This window comes from Cibotium barometz, chromosome 1 (assembly GCF_041138505.1).
Source record: "Cibotium barometz isolate CiBa-2024 chromosome 1, ASM4113850v1, whole genome shotgun sequence".
Classification (NCBI taxonomy): Eukaryota; Viridiplantae; Streptophyta; class Polypodiopsida; order Cyatheales; family Cibotiaceae; genus Cibotium; species Cibotium barometz.
This window is the reverse complement of record NC_141046.1, coordinates 38,483,886-38,506,972: the sequence shown is the minus strand read 5'-3', so window position 1 is coordinate 38,506,972 and position 23,087 is coordinate 38,483,886. Positions and strand designations below refer to the sequence as shown.

General features: G+C 39.5%; 1 pseudogene; it reads left to right on the top strand.

Annotated features, from left to right (window-relative positions):
• The first annotated feature begins 244 nt into the window (after nucleotides 1-244).
• LOC147641965 (uncharacterized) lies at nucleotides 245-20,074 on the top strand (annotated as a pseudogene).
• Nucleotides 20,075-23,087: the final 3,013 nt, after the last annotated feature.

Here is a 23,087-nt window from a genome sequence, read left to right as displayed (position 1 = left end):
TCTTGTCCAGATATCTGTGGGCGAGGCCCCGAGAGAGAGGCTTTGCCCTGCATAAGAAGTGCAGGGCAAAGCCTCTCTATCGAAGCCTCGCCCACAGATAGAATTCGTTACGCGGAGGGGGCAAGGATCTTTCATGCACTGTGAGAATTCTTTTAGGTACCCACTATCAAGAGTGTCTTCCCTGTGTGCGTTTCTTAGAGTTGTTAGATGGGTTAGTGTTGTTAGTTTTGTGGGGAGGTCAGCAATGGTGGTGGTGGTGTTTGAGCATTCGGATTCAAGTGGGGTAGTTGAGAGGATGTGCGAGGTAGTGGTGTGTCCAGAGTGGGGAGAGGCTTCTTTTTTAGCACTATGGATCTGTGTGGATTGGAGGCTGGAATGAAGGTGGTGAGGGGAGGAGTATCATCTTCACATAAGGGAGTAGCAAGCATGGGTTCTTTGTCCATCATTAGGAGTATAACTTGGCCTGAGGCCGATAGCCATCCTTGCATCCCAGTCAATGTTGAGCGATTGTGTCCCATCCAACCTCTTTCGAGAAGAATCTCTTCACGCATAGTTCCTACAGGCATCACATAAAACTTCTCTTCCAAGTGATTATTTCCAATGTGGAACAAGATTGCGAGTGTGCCTAAACAGTGAACTTCTTGATAGGCCACTGTTGTGACCATGGTAGGAGTCTCTTTCAATGGGGGTTGTCTGAGGGAAAGCCATGTCTCGTACGACATTAAGCTGTAATTAGCTCCTATATCTAGCTAATTTTGGGTGAAGCTTAACGGGATGGTCATTCCTAGACATAACCAATCAGATTTCACCTCCCGATCTTCTTCTTTGAGGTCTACAACTTGGGCCATGTTGACCACAATGTTTTTCCCCCGAAGTTTCGCTTGCCTCTCTTTAGCCTCTTGTTAGGCTGCTTGTTTCATTTTTTTGTGGTCATTTTTTTCTTTGTTTTTTGTCATGAATGGCCCTAAGGGTGGTTTCCATTGGATTGGCCATTAAGGTGGGCCACCATAACCCAGCTATGAGGACTTTGTGTGTGCCTTTGATGCATCATATTTCCCATGATATGTGTCAAACTTCACAGATTTGTCTCCAGCTTTGAAGTCACAAGACTTTGATGCATGTGCCTGCATCTCAACATGTTTTCCCCCATGCTTGTCCATTGGGACAGCCCCTGTGAGTGACTGGCATCATTTTAGGACCAAAAGGTGATGCATAAGGTGGTTTTATGTTTTTTTACGAGCTCTTGGTGATGCCTCCATGTGAAAATATTATGGGAACCCCAAATGTGATGATGGCTGGTCGATCTGGTGCTAATTCTGGATGCAGTCCATGGCGCTCCATTTTTAGCAAGCACCTGATGATGATCGGCAGTGCATGGCATCGACTGCAATAGTTATGTTTTGGAAAATTATGGTGTAGCTAATGAAGAGTGTGTGGCAGCCTTAATGCATTACGCCCACGATGCCAAGAGGGCCCCTCTGCGATCCCTCGTGATTCACCTTTATGTGCGGCGCCCACGGAACATCTCTCTTTGACTTCCCCTATTCTAAGGGGAGAGGTCTTGCATTACTTTGGATTGAAATTGCGGATTGGTTAGAGGGTCTACCTCTGGGATTTCCCTGATTTTGACAGAAAGGAACTTGAGAAAGTGCACCTAGAAAAGTATCATTATCGAATAAAAAATATTCCATAAAAGTTATTCTAGAAGTAAAATCATAATAGTCACCAAATATAATAAATGTGCTAACAGTGGTGGCAAGGATATCTCCACAAAGGACATGGCTATTCGGCTTCTCTCCAAGCTTCCAAGTAAAATCTACCGGCGAAGTGCCCCTCAGCACAGGTAGAGTGAGCTTGTTCTAGAAGGAAGACATATTCATCTTCTTGGACACATCGTTTAATGATCTTGTCTTTCCCTTGCCTATAGAGTTGGTCTACAATTAGTTGGTAGGGGGTTGCATGTTTAATGAAGCATCATGCATGGTCCTTATTGAGGAGGGGGTCAACTGGTAAACCATTGGCTAGAAAGTGTACTACCTCCTCGCCCCATTCTCTAAAATTAAACATAATTGTCATTGGGGATATGTGACATATGGTCTACCAAGACATGCCGTGAGCCCTTCCACAGATAGTGAAGTTGAACTCAAGCAAAATCAGCAGCCATCTAGTGATTCTTCCTGTTGTGCAGGGCTTGTTTACCAGATATATAAGAGTTTGATTGTCTATGAAGAAGATAAATTTGGTTGCCAGAAGATAATGGTGAAACTTCTTAACCGTGTAAAACATGGCCAACTCTTTCCTCTCCATTGTGGCATAATTTCTTTATGCCTCGTGTAGTTGGTAGATGGAAAAGTTGATGGGAAAATCCATCTTGTGTTCATCGGGTTGGGGGCCAACACACATCTAACAGCAAAGGCGGAGGCGTTGATGTGGACATGAAAGATGATGTCCCAGTTGGGGGACCACATAATAGGATCACTTGCCAAGGCTTTTTTTAGGGTGTTATAGACCTATTGGCATTCCTCTGTCCACTCAAATAGGATCAAGAGTCCATAAAGGAGTCAAGCTATATCACCATACATAAAAATAAAACGTCGATAATAGTCAACATGTCCCATGAAACGTTGGACTCCCTTAAAATTGGTTGGTGGGGGGGGCAGCTCAAGGGTGAGCTACACCTTGCTATTATTAGTGGAGATGCCTTGTTTTGAGACAATATGTCCCATTATTCCATGCTAAACCCAAAATTGGCATTTAAGAGGGTTTAGGAAGATCCGGTAGAGCTGATATCTCTCTAGCACTTTCCATAAGCATTCTAGGTGCGTCTTCCACATGGAATTGACACATAGGTCATCCATGAGAACTTCAAAGAATCTTCAAAAATATTCCTTGTAGGCCATGCAAATCAGATGTTGGAAGGTGCCAAGGGAATTGGTTAGCCCAAAGGAGATAACATGGTATGCATATGTGCCCCATTCTATTGCAAAAGCTGTTTTGTATTGATCATTTGGATCAATCATCACCACTTAATTAGCCAGAGAATCCGTCAAGGAAGATGTAGGCTTCCTTCCCTGCTATGACTCTCTTGAGAACGTGTTGTGTGAAGGGAAAGGGATAGTGGTCTTATATGATGGTGGCATTGACCTTTTTGAGGTCCACACACACTCGTACTTTTCCATTCTTTTTGGGCACTATCACTCTAGGTGATACCCATTCTGTGTGCTCAATTTCGTAGATGAATCTAGTGTTAATGAGTCGATTGATTTTTTCTCGGATCATCTTGGAGTACTCTAGATTCATAGGGTAAGCCCTTTGCTTGACCAGCCTTGCTCCATCAAAACCATAGGAATGGTATGTTTGACTACTTTGGGAGGTACACCCTTCATATCCGTGTACTTCCAGGCAAAGTAATCCTGAAATTATATGAGTATAGCGATGAGTGTGGACTCTTCCTTGGTAGAGAGGTCATCCCCAATGTATATTATTGGACTTGGGTCTTTGCTTGGGCCTACCAGGTTAATTTCCTTCACCTTGGGTGGACCATCATATGAGGTTCATTACTATCCAAATGTGGGACCTTTGGGCTGAGTCATATTGTACAAATTTGTCAACGGCCGTCTGGAAGGTTTTAAAGTGTTTAGGCACTTTCTCGGTCTCTTTTTCCCTAGCTCTTTCTTCTTTTATTAGTTTTTTGGCTTCTTTCTCCGCCAATGCTAACTTCTTATTGCATACTTTGCATGTAGAGCGGTAAAGATTTTGGGGTCCGGGTTGGGGGTCAATGGGTTCCATCGGCTTGGGGGTGGTCGTGTGGACTAGGAGGGAGTTATTTGTGAACTCCTTTTGCCATATTTGGTTGAAGTGTTCATGTGCTTCAACCGCCCCTACATATTTTAGCCAGTGGGTGTCTGAATTGGTAGGGAAAACATAGCATTCTTGCCCAGGGAATCCATCATGTTTGTGAGTTTTATGTGAGCGTGTTTCCATGATGGTTCCGTCTTATTGGCCTTTTCTAGTTCATGAGTGGCGACCTCAGGAAAGTATGTAGTGCTAAGCATGTAGAGAGATGTGATCTCCTACCCGTTGGCTATTGAAAACCTAGTTCCAAGGTAGCAAGGATATGCACCCAATTCTCAGAGTCTTTTGGCTCCGGAAGAGGTGCACATTCCTCGCTATCATTTTCGTCGTCTATTTTTTTATGGCACGTTTGACACAGGTGGACTGCAATGTATCGAGTAGTTGTTTCTGAGTCCTCTGTGAAGGGTCAACTGCTCATGGGATGTACCTTCCACATGCATAGGTTGATCTTTTCTTCGAATGTAGATATGGTCAGTATCCCAATCATGGATCATTTTAGTTTCCCTCATGAAGGGTCTTCCAAGGATGAAGTCATAGGAAAATGGCTGTTTGCCAAAGTTCATCAACACAAAGGTGTGGTGGAAGGTGGTTCCAAGGATCTTTATTTTTAAATTCTTCAATAGAACAATGGGTCTAGTGGTGGCTCCATCAGTGAGTTTTACCAATAATGTCATGTCTCTATGGGGGGTGCCCCCCATTTTTCTCAGCATTTCTTGGTAATAATGCTCACTCCTACCCCCCATCCAGGATTGTAGTAATCTAGAGGCCGTCGAAGGTTAATGGCAATGCAGCATTGAGCCCATCGCCTTCAAAATATTGTCTGAGTTTATTGACTTGAACTATTGGGGTGCCAATGATCTCATGAGGTTTAATGACTTCATCTTCCTTGGTCTCATTAGAGCTATCTAGCTCCATTGATTCGTGCATGCCTTCCCCAAGGTGTCCCTCCATTTAATCTTTCAAATCCTTTCATAAGCTTGGGCTACCTTGAAGCAGGATGCCAATGGGGATCTAGATCTGAGAAGAGAGGAAGGAAGAGAGACCTATAACGTCTCTAGGAGCAGAGGTTGTTCCTTGAGGAAGGTCACCTTGGATTGTCCTCAAGCTCTTATTTGTATAAGGTATTTGGATGGGGACCTCTTTGTATGTTCTCTTGAGATAGTCATCCCCCAGGTTTTTGAGATATTTAGCTACCTAGTTTCCCTCGTGGGGGTTAGTAGCTGCTCTGCAATGGGTACTGCTGCTTGTGTTGGCCTATGAGGGGGTGGCTACTATGGGATATCTCTATTATATACCTGAGCCTTTTGAGTAGGTCGCTTGTTGGAGACCGAGGGGCATGGCTTTAGGTAAGTAGTTGGAGGCTCATCTTCTATCTAAGCTTGGCAATCCCTGACCGATTCTTGGGCTGCCAAGAGACTTTCCTTTTCCTCGATTAGGGTATTTCGCTCGCTTTCTACGAATCTGGTTAGTGTCAATCGGTTACCTAGATTGGGTGGCTAAAGGTAGAAAATGTTCCCCTTCTAAACAAAGAGGTTAATGCATGGGTGGTCTCTGAACCACTTTTAATAACTACTCGACTATTCCCTTTGCCAATTTTCGTGGTTTTCTTTCTCGAGCGCCTAGCTGCTTGTGCTTGTTTCGGGACATTCTTTGAAGATAAAACCCTTGCATGTCCCTAGTTTTGTGGGTCAATGCCTCTGCTGCTACAACGAGTTGAGGCCCTCTATTTGTTCTACAATCTGGTCACAGCGTTGAGAGGGGTTGTATGGATGAAGCCATCTCTTACACTCAGCAAGTTTGTGAGACCCCTGCCCCCTCCGCAGTGCCCCCTCCGAGGGTGCTGGCGATGGAAGCAGCGTCAGCCTCTCGTGCGGGGCACGGATCCACACTCAGGGCCTCGCCCACCACGGATGTCTGGACAAGAGACTAGTCCAGCGGTTCCTCAGAAACCAAATCCAAAAAAAAACTTTCCTCGCCCGGAAGGCACGGGTGATTCCTCTAGGGAAAATCTTCGAACGGGAGAATTAATCTAACGGGTCAAAGTCTTAACTATTCGAACTGATCTTACTGAACCTGAAGTCACATGATCAGATCAAAGAAGAGACTTGCACTTGGTTCATAGAATCATCGCTTTTTTCCTCCTTTAAAACGAGGCACAACCGTTGCTGATTCCCTCCCATAGAACAAGGGTCTTCTCAGGACTTAATCTAACTAACGTAACTAATCGTAACTTAATGGTATCGCAGGAATCCCCCGATCAGCCTAACCCCAACCAGCCCATGGGTTAGCCAACCGCCCGGACCACTGTATTGGTGGGATTCCTTTATATTTGGTTATGTTTTTCCCGGGTACCGAGAAAAAGAGTTCCCAGGCCCCCTAGCCGGTGTTTCATGCAAAAATTAAGGTAGGCATACCACGTACACACTCAATATGAAATTGCCATTATAACAGAATCGGCTGTCTTTAAAACAATCTTTCAATGAAAATCATAATATTACCGATCATCATCCTCCAAAATTTTGAGTCCATTGTATTACAAAATATGTCATCTGGACTCTCCATTGAAGACCAGCTGGCCAACCAACGAGATCCAATATCAAAATTTGATTCACAAAAGTCATTCTTTTTAGTCCATCTGAATCTTCCTCGACGCACGCATGGGTGTCCTAGCAACCGCGAGCCCGTGCATCACCTGGTTAGAACCCTCTAGGATCCTACTTAGGTGTCCTAGCACTTCACTCAGGGACCGCTTTGTCGGTCCTCGCCCATCGTACCGGAAGCACACCATTTTAACCGTACTGAGGCTGGTCAAGACCTCGGCAGGCTTTGCCGGGCGAGCGACATCCCTCGACGACTTCCCGCCAACAACAGCTATTGCAAAACAAGCCTCTTCTTAGATTAAACACATACCAAATGCTTCCTCCAGTATTCCAGCGTAAAACAATCCTTTAAAAGAAAACATAGGTTCTATGCAAGTAAAATTCCTAGTTTGAGATTGGTTCCACAAAACCCTTTTTCCTTAATCCACAATTTCATAATAATGAGAATCCTTGATCCTTCATCAGGGTAATCTACCCATCATTTGATTGATTGTCCAACTAGATTCTTGGTGATTTCGATCAAGGGAAAACTAGTTAATTCAATAGTAGTCTATTCTTTGTATTAATAACTGGAACTGGTCACGAGGTTTTTTCAGATCGAGAGATGGACAAGTAGTTTGTTGACCGCCCTCTCATAGTCATGGTCTAACCAAAATCATTCGGTTTAGTCCTAGCTTTGATTCCAAGGATTTTCTTCAGATAAACATCTACTGAACTTCTAACCATAAGGAAATTTCAACTTTGTGAATTTCATTCCTTCTTAACCATAATAGATTAAGAAATGGTTTTATATGAGAATATCAGATTTTAATGAAAATACTCTTCTTCCATTTAATCTAATTTTGGGCAAATACCAATTTAGTGATTTAACCACATAAAATATCTAGAGATATTCTTTCTACGACTTAATTTATTAACCCTAATTCTTTAGATAGAATTTTGGTGAGAATTCCTCGTTTATCCACCAAAAATTAATTCAATTCTTTCTCTACTTAAATACCATAAAATTTCTTCTTTTAACTAAATACCAATATCCATTTTTTTGAATAAGCTTAAAATTCTCTTTTTCTCATTTAATGATTGGATTCCAATTGTCATGGAAATTCCTCTTTTATCATAAAATAAATTTATCTAAAATTTCTTCTTAAATTAAATAAAAATATCCATTAATTCAAATATGCCAAGAATTCCACTTCTACCATTTAAATGATTGAATTCCAAATGTCATGGGAATTCCTCTTTTATCACTTAAATTTTCTCATGCATAAAAATAAATTTATTTAAAATTCTTCTTTAAAATTTAATTAAAAATATCCATTAAATCAATTATGCCAAGAATTCCACTTTTACCATTTGAATGATTGAATTCCAAATGTCATGGGAATTCCTCTTTTATCATTTAAATTTTCTCATACATAAAAATAAGTTTATCTAAAATTTCTCTTTAAATTTAAATAAAAATATTCATTATTAATATATCAAATTTTCTCTTTTTCTATTTAATTACATGGATCTCCATTATCATAGGAATTACTCTTTTTGCATAAAAATAGAAATACCAAAAATTTCTCATTTCTCTAATTAATTATTTATGCATAAATACTAAAAATTAGTTTTCCATGAATGTAATTAAAATTATTCTTTTAGCATAGCATGACTAATTCTAGAATATGGTAGGAAGTCCTCTTTTCACATTATGCATAAAAATGAGTTATGTATTAATTTCTAAAAATTTTGCCATAGCTCCGCTCTGCTGTCTGCTATTATTGATAATTTTTAATATTTTGGAAAGAATAGGACTTTATAATACAATTATGATAGATTAACTATCATTGGACCTAAATCCAATTTATGGAATTAAATCATAAGTTTACTATAATTTTATTAGCAGATAAAAGCATAAAAAAGCCATTTTCTAACCTCTAGCTTAGCTAGCATAGAGTTTGATTTTTGATTTGAGAATTTATTAATGAGAAGCATCCATTTGAATAAGAATTAGTCATAGGAATGACCATTCTTTTGGGGAGAGAGAGATATACATAAAAAGCATCCTAATTAGACATAAATATAAACTTTTTGTGATTAATCATTAGAACTATTATAGAAAGCTTAATTTGCATTGAAAAATAATTCATTTGAAACTTCTCAATCTTGAGAGGGGTTGAGAAGTGAAATCATTGAGAATATTAAAGAAAACCATGAAATTACATCTTACCTCTTGATTTTGCTTGCTTCTTTCTCTTAGAAGGAAGCCCCCAACCAATCAATTGGTTTAGTGTGTTGAGAGGAAAGCTCCAAGGATTGTTGAAGAGAGAGAGAAGCTCCAATCTCTCCAAAAGTAGAGGATTTTTAAGGGATAATAGAAAATATTCTTATTTTAATGTAATACTGGCATGTTCTAGTTCATAGATGAGAATACAAAAGAATGAGGGTCTATTTATAGGTGAGGGAGGCCACTAACTGAGTCCAACTAAGTTTTAGAATTTTCCAACTTCAGTTTGGCTGAATTTGGACAAGATTTGGACTGGTTTAGCTCCCATTTTGATCTAGTTTGATTCAGGAGAGAGGAGAGATAAAAATATCTTAATATTTTTGAAGTAAAAACCCCCCCACACATGTGAAGGAGGTGCCTACCTCAAAGGTCTCCCCCTCCTTACCAAGGTGTCAAAAATTCATCATTCCTCCAAATATCTCATTTTTTCAGTAATATGTCATAATTTTTAACTAATATACCTTGTACTCAGTCAACTCTTCATCTTATGTGAGCATTCACTCATTTTTTTGGGTATTTTCTTTTATTCATTGGATTTATCTCATCCCAACACTTGGATTAATCTTATTGGCCCATAGGAACCTTAATTGGACCATAATCTAAAAATTTCAGAAAATCTTGACCCTTAGGCTAAGGTCACTTATTTCATTTTTAATTGATTCCTAATGCACCTTGGAGAATTTATTTTGAACTTATGTTTCAGGGAAATATATTTTTGATATTAGGAGAATTTGTTTATCCAAAAATATCTCAATATTGAATTACCTCTCTCTAGAATTTTTCTTCTCTCTAGACAAAAACAAGAAAAAATAATATTTTCTTGTATTCAAAAATAGGGAATGATTACAGGGGATTGAAGTAAAGCTTATTCATTATTCAGGCTGAGGAGGAATCTTACAAAGTTAATGTTGGTGTTGGGATTAGCTTCACGATCTTTTCCTATTGTCCCTGCTCTCAGCGGGGCGGCGGGGAAAATCCTTATACATGTGGTATATCCCACACCCAATGCATAAAGGGGTTAATGCGGAAGCGCCTATAGAGATACTTGCCATCCCTTTTTTGATTAGACACTCAGCCATATTTGGTGAGGTACTGTGCAATGGTAGCATTGCATGGGTGGTCATTTAGCCATAGTATTCATGTCCCGAGCTCGTGGAATTGGGGCGGCTAAGTATATAGGGAATATTTGGTCGCCCTCCATCACATAATGGCTTAAAATCTGGGAGGGTGGACTTTTTAGCTCCAGAGGCTCGTAAGTGGGACCTTCAGTAACTTTCCCCTCATCCCCTTGTTTGAAAATTTCTATTAGGGTTAGCTGATGAAAATAGGTGTGACTCGTGGTAATGGGGGTTCAGGTGGGAGCACTAGGGGTGGTAAGGGAGTTTTTGGTACCCTAAAGATTCCTCTTTTGGCCACTTCCTAGCCAGAGGTTACCTTGGGTTTGTTGGAAGGGCTTGAGGTAGGGCTCGTCGGTCTTGAGCAACCCTTTGCTGATAACAGTTCGTGATTTCATAATTGCCCTATCTTTGGAAGTATACATAGTAGAGGGTGGGAGAGATCCTCCTCCACTAGAGCTAAGCGCCTAGAATATTCTCCTTTGGATGCCATTTAACCATAGTATGTCAAATGTTCTAAGGCTAATAAACCTTTGGACCATATGCCCTTATCCCCAATGTCACAATATGATATTTTGGTGTATTGTTTCAACACCCTCCCTCAACAAAATATCCATTGCCTATACTGATAATGCTTGCCCTAGTTACTATTTACAACTATGGTTATGAGATGACCATCAAGTGCCCACCCCATAGGTCCCACTCATGGTGGTTTACAATGTCAAAATTTGATGAAAGACGCTAGGAATCTAGTTATGTCTACATTTTGCTTAGGATAGAGGGGTGACTACATGTAGATGCTTGATGTAGTTAGCCTCCACTAAGGCTCCTTCTTCTTTTTCTTCTTCACTTGAGTTGTTTGTCCTTGCAACAAGAAGAGATTTTTTTGCTTTGTTTCTAAAGAAATATTATTTTTCCTCGTGCCCTAGTTTCCCATAGAAATTGTAAGATTTCTTGGAGAAGTCTTTCTTTTGATTTGATCCTTTGAAGAACCCTTTGTCGGACTCCTTGGAGCTTCCTTCATTGAAGAAAGCACCATCTGTAATGCCTTGTCTCTACTTAACTCTGACATCTTCTTCTAAGAGGCATGCTTCCACATCCATTATCTTTGGTGCTAGAAAATTAGTGAGAGTGGTAACTATGTTACCAAATCACATCTTCTTCAATATTCTTCTTGATCCCACCTATTTGGGTGAGAATACTTTTCATATAATTCAGGTGAGTTGAGAGTGAATCTCTTGGATTTAATTTTAGCTCAATGAATTTAATTAAGAGGATGATTTTGGAGTTTTTTAATTATGCTCCAAAGAGAGTGTCTAAGGTATTCCAAGTGCCTCATTGGATGAGTCCTTTCCATCTATGTGAATGATATAAGTGTCACTAAGTTATAAGGCTATGACGGCCAAATCCTTCTCATCCTTGGTAATCCATAAAGTTTTTTTGTCCTTGGTGTTTGGCTTTCCCATTGGTTACAACATATAGCCCTTTTCTCATGAGAGTAAACTTAACTAGTATTGGTGGACCCACACGTTGCTGCGGCGGCAGGTAGAGTTCCAGAAAAAATAGGCTCGGTTTCTCCAAGATTTAGGTCATGTTTTAAGCAAACACAGTACATTATTTCAAGTGGCTTCGTATATACATATCTCAAAATAACATCCATGTCTCGTAGATTTATAGCGAAAACAAAAGTATCATAGTAATGTAGCATACGAAGATGCAAAAAAGGACCAATATTACATATTCTCAAAATGCACCACAAAATACGTATTCTCAATCAGTAATGTCAGAATCAACAAATTGAATTCTTCTTTTGTGAGAAGGATCATTCATTTGTCTCCTCACAATACGCTCTCTATTGTAAAGCGGCGATCCATCCTGCACATGCTCTACTATCGAGACGATGAATGCAAAGGACATGCACAAACGACACAATGAAAAATCAAATCTCAAAAGGACATGCACATAACGACACATCGAAAAATAAAATCTCAAAAAAATCTTATAATAGAAAAACATAATCAAAATTACCTCGTACAATAGAACATCGAGTGGATGGTACATGAGGAGCTCTAGTATAAAACCCATAACGAATACCAATGGATGTAAGAAACAACCAGTCACATCGGGTACTGTAAATGATGCAAAGCATCTGTCCATCTCTCTCCAAAACAAATAGACACCCCACTCCTCATCAGGAACACCGATCCCGTACATCTCGATGCCTTCGTCGCGATAACTCTTACCATAAACGTATCAATGTCATGCAATATCCTAAAATCAAAGCATAACAAATAGGTTATACAATTATTTATATCTATGTGACCCGCAGTAATAGGAGCTGACCATAGCGGTGGCTCTACAGATAGACATCAGTATATAGAATGTTATGTTCCATACTTTGTAATCAAGAAAAGTTATGCAAATATAGAGAATAACTCACCTACTATCCTCGATAAAGGCATGTACAATGTAAAGGTAGTCTTAGACATGTCTGTCAAAACATAAACAACAAAAATAGGTACTTTTACCATGGATAAATATGTATGAAAAAAGAAATCACAACAAAATTAATCAAATTGCATAACTTAAATAAGAAACCTAGCTTGTCACTCTGAAGTCATCAAGATCTCCTTATAAACAATATTGTTTGTTGTAGGTGTATAACTTTGAAGATCATCAAATGAAGACTCCACAATAGCATTATCCTCAAGTAACACCTTCACAGCATGAGGAGACCATGCTCTTGATTGACAACGCGACATACAATTGCCCATGAGTAAACACTTGAGTCACCAAATACAACCCCAAGACATTTAGGGTTTGGCCTTGTGGTTTGTTTATTGACATGCCAAATGCCAGCTGCATGGGAAACTGTCTCCGCCTCATGGTGAATGGTAGTTGGGCCTCCGTGCATTTAAAGGTAATCCATGGAAAAAATACTCTTTCACCAACTTTAGTACCAGTGATGATTTCAGTCTCCAAGACTTTAGAGTGAAAGGCCTTACATATCATCCGTGTACCATTACAGAGTCCACGTCTTGGATCCAAGTTACGAAGTAAAATAATTGGAGCTTCTAACTTTAAAACCAAGCAATGAGGTGGATATCCGCCCCGAAGGTCGATTACGTTCAAAAATTCTGTGGAATATAGGAATGAATTTTTATCATTTTCAAGAATTGAATCCGCACTGAAATATTGCTTAGGCTCACCAGGCATTGCATCCAAAACTGTCTTATTCACAATATCCACTTGACTGTTTATCGGAGCAAGAATAGCACGCTCACTAAAGTATGAAGCATATGTCGTATAGTGATAGCCAATTCAGAGTATACCCAATGTACCAAGTCATTAAGAGTCGATCTTGCAAGACCATATTACTTGGTAGTGTCACCATCGTATTATCATCGCTACAATCCACTCCATTCCCAATATTCATGACCCACTGCTTAAACTCATTGCATCCATTTAGTATTGCTTGATTGAATATGCATATTTTCAGTTAACTTTAGAACTTTGATAGAGTTCCATAGAAAGGAACGACACAATGCTGCATTAACAATATCCTCACGTCTTCCCTTCATAATAACAGGCAAGATTTGTCTAAAATCTCCCCCCATTAATACAACCTTTCCACCAAATGGCTTATCTGAGAATAGTACATCTTGTAAGCTCCTATCCAATGCTTCAAAAGCATAACGACGATGAATCATTGGAGCCTCATCCCAAATAATGAGCTTACAAACTCTCAAAACCTCTGCAAGTTGTCCATGTACAGGGATTTTGTAAGTTGAAGAATTAGCTCCAGAGGTATCTTGAATCTAGAATGTGCAGTATGTCCATTCGCCAAGAGTGGAGAAGCAATACCTGACGATGCATACCTGACGATGCAGTGGCCAAAGCAACATGCCCTTGTCCATGTACTTGTGCAAGCAAGCAATTATACAAATAGGTCTTGCCCGATCCCCCCCCGGACCATCTAGGAAAAAAAATGTCACCTGCATCTGTTGCAATTGCATGCATTACAACATCGAAAGCAACACGCTGGCTATCTGTTAATGTTGACTCCATAGCACTTGACAGGTTAGATTGTTCGATAGTATCAAAAGACCTCTCTTCCAAAAGCAATTTATTTTCACTCGACTTCCAAAAAAAACCATTAAAAGAGACATTCTCTATAATCTCCATATAAATACTAAGAGATTATATCCACATATATAAATCAATCTCTCTCTCTCTCTCTCCCTCTCTCTCGCAATGATATCTGAGAGACAAAAATGACCATCATTTATAGAGACATTCTCTATAAATACTAAGAGATTATATCCACATATATAAATCAATCTCTCTCTCTCTCTCTCCCTCTCTCTCGCAATGATATATGAGAGACAAAAAGGACCATCATTATCATTATAGTACCTAGAGCCCAAAGTTACAAAAAGATAATACTGTCATAAGCATTACAAAAGGATCATAACATCAACTCCTAATCGGTGAACCAAATGAATAATTACATTCCACGTGTTTGCAATCTATAACTCATTTTGGTAAGTAAAGGACCATCATTATCATTCGAGTACTTAGAGCCCAAAGTTACAAAAAGATAATAGTGTCATAAGCATTACAAAAGGATCATAAGATCAACTCCTAATTGGTGAACCAAATGAATAATTACATTCCACGTGTTTGTAATCTACGACTCATTTTGGTAAGTAAAGCCCCAAACCTATTCAATGTTACTTTAAGGCTTGATACTTCCATTCCAAGCCTATCAACATGGGCACTTAACTTGTCTTGTTGCTCTTTTATAGCATCAATTGTCTTTTGACAACCAATATCACAAAGGTGTGTTTCTCCGAAAGCACCACATGTATCCATTATGCGGAGGTAGGTAGCTTCGACAATATCCTTAATCTTGTGTTTGCCACTTATAATGGCAAAATTTGATTCTCGAGTTGAACTATTCTCCCTACTTCCATGATTTCTTATGCACTGACCAAGACTAGCAATCAAGCTCTCCACATTTAACACATGGGAGTTTGTGTCGTTGACCAAATGGAGTATATTCTCTGATGCTACATTTATTGTCTTCTTTCCATTTCGAGTCTTCTTACCATGGTTACGTCGCACCCACTTAGTAGAGGTTTTTAGTTTCCTCTGGCATTGCTTAAAAGCATGTATTATTCATTGAGTCTTCTCATTATCTTCTCTTACCTCAGATTGTTGAGGTCTTGAATACTCTGCATGATGGCTTCTATCCTCAATGTCCATGAAACACCTCACAATTTCCTCCTCGTTATCCATACTATACATCATTAAGAAATATATTAATGAAATATTATTTTTAATTTTATTTAATCTAGAAGAAATTATGGATTATGAAAATAATCCAAACGGTGAATCACAAACTAAATCGCGCGTACGTAGAATAGATTAAGACCCAACTACGCTCAAGTGAATGAATGGTAAAAAGGTATCCACATGAATATATATATATATATATATATATATATATATATATATATGTATATATGTATATGTATATGTATATGTATATGTATATGTATATACATATGCATATACATGTATATGTATATGTATATGTATATACATATGCATATACATGTATATGTATATGTATATGTATTTGTATATATATCTATTTATGTCTGAAGATGGTTCACCTAATTTTAGCTTTTAGGAAACTTATTTAAAAAGATGGATGAGATTGCGGGCTCAAGGGATTCACCTAGGAATATGTAAAATATCATGTGAGTTAAACAAAAGGAGCTTACAATTTCATCGACTTACATAAAGTTTTACATACATCCTGGCCACCTCGATGCACACTCTACAGAGGCCATGGCAAAGGGGCTCTCGTTGGCCGCACCGTTGACATCGAGCCATTCATGAGATGAATAGCCTCCTCTCCCATCCATGAATGTATCGAGTTCAAGGTAACAACGCAATACCAATTCTGGTTTGCAACACATTTTTGTGTGCATTTTAAAACCTTCTTGTGCCTCCTACTGTCAAATTATAAAACCAAGCCGAACATGGCATTGCTTACTTATCAAATTATACCTCCTTCTGCATGCTTGCCTTCAAAGCTGGCCACCTTGATGCACACTCTGCAGAGGCTATCCCAGTTTTGGGCTTGACGGGGGGTGAGGCCTTTAGTCAATTAACACAGTTACACAGCTGAGCGACAAGAGATGCCAGACAGCCTTTAGAGAGACGCACATCGACGTGTCACGTGGCTGGAGGATGGTTGTGCACTCATGTTAGCATCGTCATTATATGGGTACGGACTGTAGAATGTGGACGTGGACTGGAGCAGGTGAACTTGGAGGTGGACCACAGGCACGTGAAGTGCAAGCGAGATCACACTTTTGGCTGGAGCGCATATTTTCAAAAACAAAGCACCTCCGTATTTTGCGCTAATTAACCCTTTTTTTATTTTGAAATAACCCCGCTTTTGGCTGGCCACGTGGACATAGGGGGAGTTGTGTGTGTTTTAAAACCTTTGACATCAAGCCGTTCATGAATAGCCTCCTCTCCCATCCATGAATGCATCGAGTTCATGAATAGCCTCCTCTCCCATCCATGAATGCATCGAGTTCAAGGTAACAGGGCAATACCAATTCTGGTTTGCAGCGCATTTTTGTGTACATTTTAAAACCTTCTTCTGCCTCCTACTGTCAAATTATAAAACCAAGCTGAACATGGCATTGCTTACTTATAAAATTATACCTCCTTCTGCATGCTTACTTTCAAAGCTGGCCACCTCGATGCACACTCTGCAGAGGCCATGGCGAAGGGGTTACCGTTGGCCGCACCGTTGACATCAAGCCGTTTATGAATAGCCTCCTCTCCCATCCATACATTAGGGGAATTTTGGACTCAACTTTGGGCCCTCTAAGAAGTGCCAAATAAGCCTAGAGAGAGAGAATCCAAAATAAAAAATAAGGTGAAATTGATTTTGGCATATTTTCTCTTGACATTTTCTTGAGATATAGAAGATATATTTCTATTCTCTTAAATGTACATAAAAATGATAGAATATTGCCAGTTCTTGAAGTTTTCAATCTGTTCATGTACTATATGTACTACGTGAACAATGAATTGGTCAATTCTCCAAGTTTAATGTCTTATATCTCAAAATCTCTACGTACAAGCCGAAATAGAATATTTCTTGAAATTTGAACCAAGGATCATCCAAAAATAGTTTGAGTTCCCTCCCTGCAAGAAATTTCACCTCAAATTTCAAAGGTTTTCGACTTTCCTCCCTATAAGAAACTTTACCTCAGATTTCGAAGTTATTACATATCACAATTTGCAGGTATTGGTACCTTTAAAATCAAGGTTTTTCTTGCAAATTAGTTGGACTCTTTACTTCTTTTTACTATTTTGGCACCTTTCTCTTTCCATTCAGATTTTTCTACTAATCAAGAGCAAGGAGGAACACAGAGAGAATCAAGAGGATGGCAGAGGGATCAAGAGCAAGGAGGAATAGAGAGAAAAGAGACATTTACAACCTGCACATCGAGCTTGAACATGAATATGAACCTCTACGTAAGAAATAAACCTAATACTTTGTATAATGCTTCTAAAGAAATGTTGAGGATGCAAGGGAAGAAAAACATAGATTTATGGATTGATGGGAGGTTATATCCAAAAGACCCTTTTAGAAACTCCACCCCCCCATTTAGGAATACGACATCTCTGCTTAACTTTTGGAGATGGCTATAATGGGCTCCTAGGATATACACATCATTTGGAAGCAACAAGCAATGTTCTTAAATTAGAAAGAGATTTGTTTGAGAAGGAGAACATTCATTTTTGAAGAAACCCATGGAGCATTGTGTGCAGAAGTTATTAAGAAATAAGGAAACCATTTCAGGGCTTGAAAAACAAATGTCTGAATTAAGACATAAGCAAACCTCATTAGGTCTCCGTAAACGATAAAAAAAACTAAGGGATATGGAGCAAATGAAGCTAGGAGGTGGTGGCATCAAGAAGAGAATAGATGCAATCAAGTAAGCTGCTTTCTATTAACTGGTTTATTGTTTCTATTGTGATATTTTATGAATAGCAATCATTATTGCATATGTTCATGTATATCAATTTTTGCATTTCAATATGATATCAGATCATTATTGCACCCTGATAAGACAGAACCTTCTGGCGCACATTTAAGTCTTCTTTTAGATCGCCAGTATGTAGAAGCATTGATGAACGAGAAAAAATATAAGAAGGTCTCAGAAAAACAAATAGACGACTTTTTCAAAGATAGTCAACTCAATCCACAAGACATCCATGCAATACTTGATGAGGCTGGTATATCACACCACACAGAGGGTACTCAGCCATTTATAAGACTTTTCAAGAAAAGATGAAGGATTCTAGTATGAAAGGATGATTATTGCCAAATCCTTTTTTGGGTTAAAAAAAATGTGTAAACAAGTAAACGAAGAGGTACTGCAAGCACTAGGAACCCCATTTCATATTGAAGACAACTACACTGCACCAACAACAGGAGATGTGGTCTACAATAGATACAATAATATTTTCTACGACTTGGAGCCCTTACAATCATATGCTGTTCAATTGTTTGAAGTTACTCCTGAAGAATGTGATGGTGTCCTCAAATTTGTGCTAAAGCTTGATGAGTGTCAAATTGTGAAGGAGAGAAAGTTAGAAAGGGTTACCATCACACTGATGAACACGGCACTTGATACATCTATTCTAAAAGATGATCCTAGATGGTTTAGTGTTCAATCTAAAAATAATATATTGTCTTTGGGATCGTTTGAGGTAAAATTTATTAGGCTCGGATATGTTTGTGAAAAAAGAATTACATATAAAAAACACTAATGGGTGTTGCATTCCTATGTTTCTTATGTATTGCAGGTAGAATCAAAGAATTTTGATGTTCTGCATTGGGTCTTTCATAAGACATCGATACCCAAGATCATCAGTGAGCAGAGAAATGTGAGCAGAGAAATGGTAAAATCTTGGATGTGGAAGGCATGGGACAATATAAGGTGGAGTGGCATATGGCGAGTGATCTTAAAACTCTGAAATGTATGCAAAATGTGTCAAAGGGTGCGAATTCAAAAAGTCCCTACTTATATTGCATGTGCAGTACAAAGATGTTTGATAAGAGGTATTGGAAGAAGGCACCGGATAGGCACTTGAAAGACCCAAACTTCAAGCCGATTCTCGATATTCCATTGTCAAGTGTCCACATTTGTACAATGCATGCTCTTTGCAGAATCATTGAAAAACTCTTGTTTTTATACATATGTTTTGCATGGACTCTACAGCCCAATACAGCAAAGGTTACATCCATCAAAGCACTAGAGAAAGTTCTATCAGACATTGGTTTTGCATGGTGGACATGCAAAAATTGAACAAGATGAAAAAGGTCTAAGGATGGGAAGAATGTACCTAAGAAACCTTCCATTGGGGGTGTTAAAGCAAGAAGGTTTCTATTTGAACCAACACTAGAAGGTCATAGAAGAAGACAATCAGCGGAGATCATCGTAAAATACAACAGATGGAAGTGCGTTCACAATGCAATAGTAGACCATGCAGACAATGGTCAAGCAAGAACACGGAAAGCCAAGGTGTGGAAATCTCTAGACACTATGTTTAAGTTCTGTGACAAGAAAGTGTGGATGAAAGGAGGACCATGAAATATTTCAAACAATGCTAGATGAGTTCAAGAGATCAATGATTGATCAATGGACGGATCAACACATCACCCACTATATGGTATTAGATTGATTATGCATTGAACTAGTTTTTATACTGTATATTAAAAAATATACTAATTAATGTATTCTCTTATTCTCTTGAAGCATATTATATACCATCATACCCCTTGGTTTGCAAAGAAGTATGGTAGTTTATCAATATGGTCAACCCAGGGAATGGAGAAAACACATTATCAAGCATGCTCCGCGTATTTCAATCATACAAGTCATGGTGGAGGAGCAGAAAAAGCTAACAGTTTAGAGGAATTACATCAGTGGACATATAGGAAGCTTGTACACAAAGCCAAAAAGAAGTAGTAGTTCAAAGCATCCCAAATTAATCAAGCAGTAAAACTTGTGAATAAAGAAAGAAAACAAGATATATGGAGGAGATCTAATGCAAGTATTAAGCATGCAAAATGGCGAATAACAAAACAAAGAAATGGGAAGATTTGGATACCCATAGATCCATGATTAACATTTCAAATTCAGAAATGATCATATCTAAACTGTCATGACATTACACGAGAGAGAATATTATTACAAGAGATAGGAATATACTACTACTCCTTAACCTGCTCACTAACATTCTTGGGTGCATGAAGCCTTGCCTTTTTTGAAGATGTCTCTGCAACATCCTGTAACTAGCAAAGTGGAGGAACCCTCGGTTGTTTTGTGAATCTCAAAAGCTCCCTTTTTCCATAATCACTTAGCATATTGGGATCCCTAATCCCTGATGACCCCTGGATCGAAGCCATTTTTCACAATTTTTAGGGTTAAATAGGGTCAATTATGGTTATTTTAGGTGCATTTTCATGGTATTTGGAAGCATATGTGTGTGGAATGTCATGGTATTTGCATGCATTATGATGGTCGATGTTGTCCATTGGTGGAAGCAATTGCATGGGAATGATGAGACGATTAATATTATTTTGTAGACAGAGAAGGTTGTATGTAAGTGGGTAGAGAGAAGAGAGAGATCTTGTATGTAAGTGGGTAGAGAGAAGAGAGAGATCGAGGGGAGAGGACGAGAGTTAGTGTGGTTATGTGGGTACAAATTTGTAGACCTTAATGTGGGTAGAAATAAAAAAATTCCAAATTAAAAAAATTGAAGGGGTGGGTAGTTTTTTTAGCACCCGTTGGTACCCTCTTGAGAGAATAGAAGAGAAAAAAAAACGTTTTTCTTCTTTCTGGCTGGCGTGAAGAACACGAGCAGGAGGAGGAGGAGGTAAGCCTATTTTTTTTGTGTTTGTGTTTGTTGATTAATGTGTGTAAGAGTTGTTGCTGATACTGCCAGCGCCGCTGCATAATCGAAGAGAGGGAGCTTCTTGCGGGGGAATGAGAGCGCGAGAGCGAGAGAGACATAATTCACATAATGACAGGAGAAATCGGATCTGCGGGGGGCCACACCAGCCCACACGTTCTCTTTTGTCACGCGGGAGAGATCGCCTGCGACCAGAGAATCATGGGCATTTAGGCTATAGCATAATAGCAAGTGTATTAGGGTTCCCAAGAATCCCAACTGCAAACCAAAGCAAAGCAACAGCTCACGCTTGTCTCTTCGTTGTCTGCAGTGAACCAACCCTCCGCTCCACTCTCTGTCAAAAGAACATCAACAACAGAGACCTCTAAAAAGCCTTGAATCTTGCGCCACCGGCAAGCCTGTGATTCGCCCAGAGATGGCAGTTTTTTAACACTGGAACCTTTCCCTTCCATCTGTGGCGCATTTTTCCATTACTTTGTAGTTTGCAGCAGTAAGTGAAGCAACCGTGTCCTTCTCTTGTTAAAGAGGACCTAGGTAATTCTGGATCACTTTCTCAAGTGGGCACTGGGCTTTCCATAATTCCATGTGTGTCTTATCATCTGGTCTTTGATGCGGGTTTTTGCCGCAAGGTGGGTTTCCCTGTATGTCTGCAGGCGGGATGCTGTGTAGTACCTAAGTGGGCGACTGTTCCTTTTATCCTCTAGCAGACGTTTACAGTCGAGTGTTTGCCCAATTGGGTTATTGCATCTGCTTGCTGCCGGGGTTCTTAACTTTTGATGCTTCCGAGCCCACAAGGCAGGCAAGCGCTGCTGCAGCCGTAGGTTTTTTTCCTCCGTATTCTTGTCCTCTTGTGTTGCATACGGAAGTGGGTGTGGAGAGGAGAGAGGCAGTGGGACTGTGCATTCGTAAGAGAGAGAACGAGAGAGAGAGAGAGCAATGGCTGCAGTTGCGTAGGCGGGAGAGAGAGAAAATTGATGGTGTTGGTCGGCAGCTGCAGTTGCGTAGGCAGAGAGAGAGAGAAGGAGGTTGATATATATATATATATATATATTTAATATCAAACGCTGCAATGTCCAGTAGAATCTTGATTATGGAGCAGATCCAGATCGCGGCAGGCGGCGCTGGTGATTCTCACAGGTATGTACCCATAAGAGGTAAAAGCCCAGCAGACCAGCCAACCTCTCCTCGTCCACTATAATATAGTGGGTTGGCGTCTCTATACCCCTCATTCATTTTAAGGTGTTGTAAACAACATTGTATTGTCTCTGTCTTTGGAGGGTGCGAATGTATGCCTCAGATAGATTGTTTCGTGAACTTGACACCACCACACATATAGAGAGCCTACAACTATAATGTTAGAGCCATTCAATGAATGTGCTATGCCATATTCATACCATAAACATGTCTGCACTATAGTGTTGCTACCATGAGCAGTTATCTGTGCCAGAAATTACAAACAGCGCTTTCGAGCCGGCATCAATGATGGCAAAGTGCGACCCGCGGCACGGCAAATACGTGGCCTGCATAGGTAGCTTATATATAGGTTTGCACGATGAGTGCTTGGAGCCGATTGGCCCACATAGTAAGAACCTTGGCCAGGCTGCTAAGGGGGATGCTCGTGAAAAGAGTACACACACACCTAGGAGTCAATGGGTGGCGGACTAGTCGTTTGGGCCGTTCAACATTGGAAGGTTACCATGGTAGACTGTGAGAGAGAAAGAAATGTGTGTGAATGTGGGAGGTTTCCATGCTTTCATGGTAAAATGAGGAGAGAGAAGGTGGGGAACCATAGCAAGTAGAGGAGACATTGTGTGTGGGTAGAAGAAGAAGGAAAGAAGAGAGAGGGTAATATGACTGTGCTATATGTGTATATATGAAAAATAGGAAAGAGAGAGGAAGAGATTTGATCATTTGACATGGTACATAATTAAAAATAAAAGCATGAGAGTGTGAGAGAATGTATTAGATTGTATGCCTTATTCTTGTGTTTGTGTTTCAGGAGGAGGCTGGAGAAAGAAAGGGCTAGAGAAAGAAAGAGCTAGAGAAAGAAAAAGAGCTAAAGAAAGAGCTAGAGAAAGTGAGAAAGAAAGAGGAAGAGAAAGAGAAAAGAAGAAGAAAAGAGAATTCATGAGAATAATGAGTAGAGAGAGACAGTAAAGAGTAGAGGAGAGTAAAGATTAGCCAACTATGGAGTGCAGTGATGCTGTTGTCTACTGAAATATG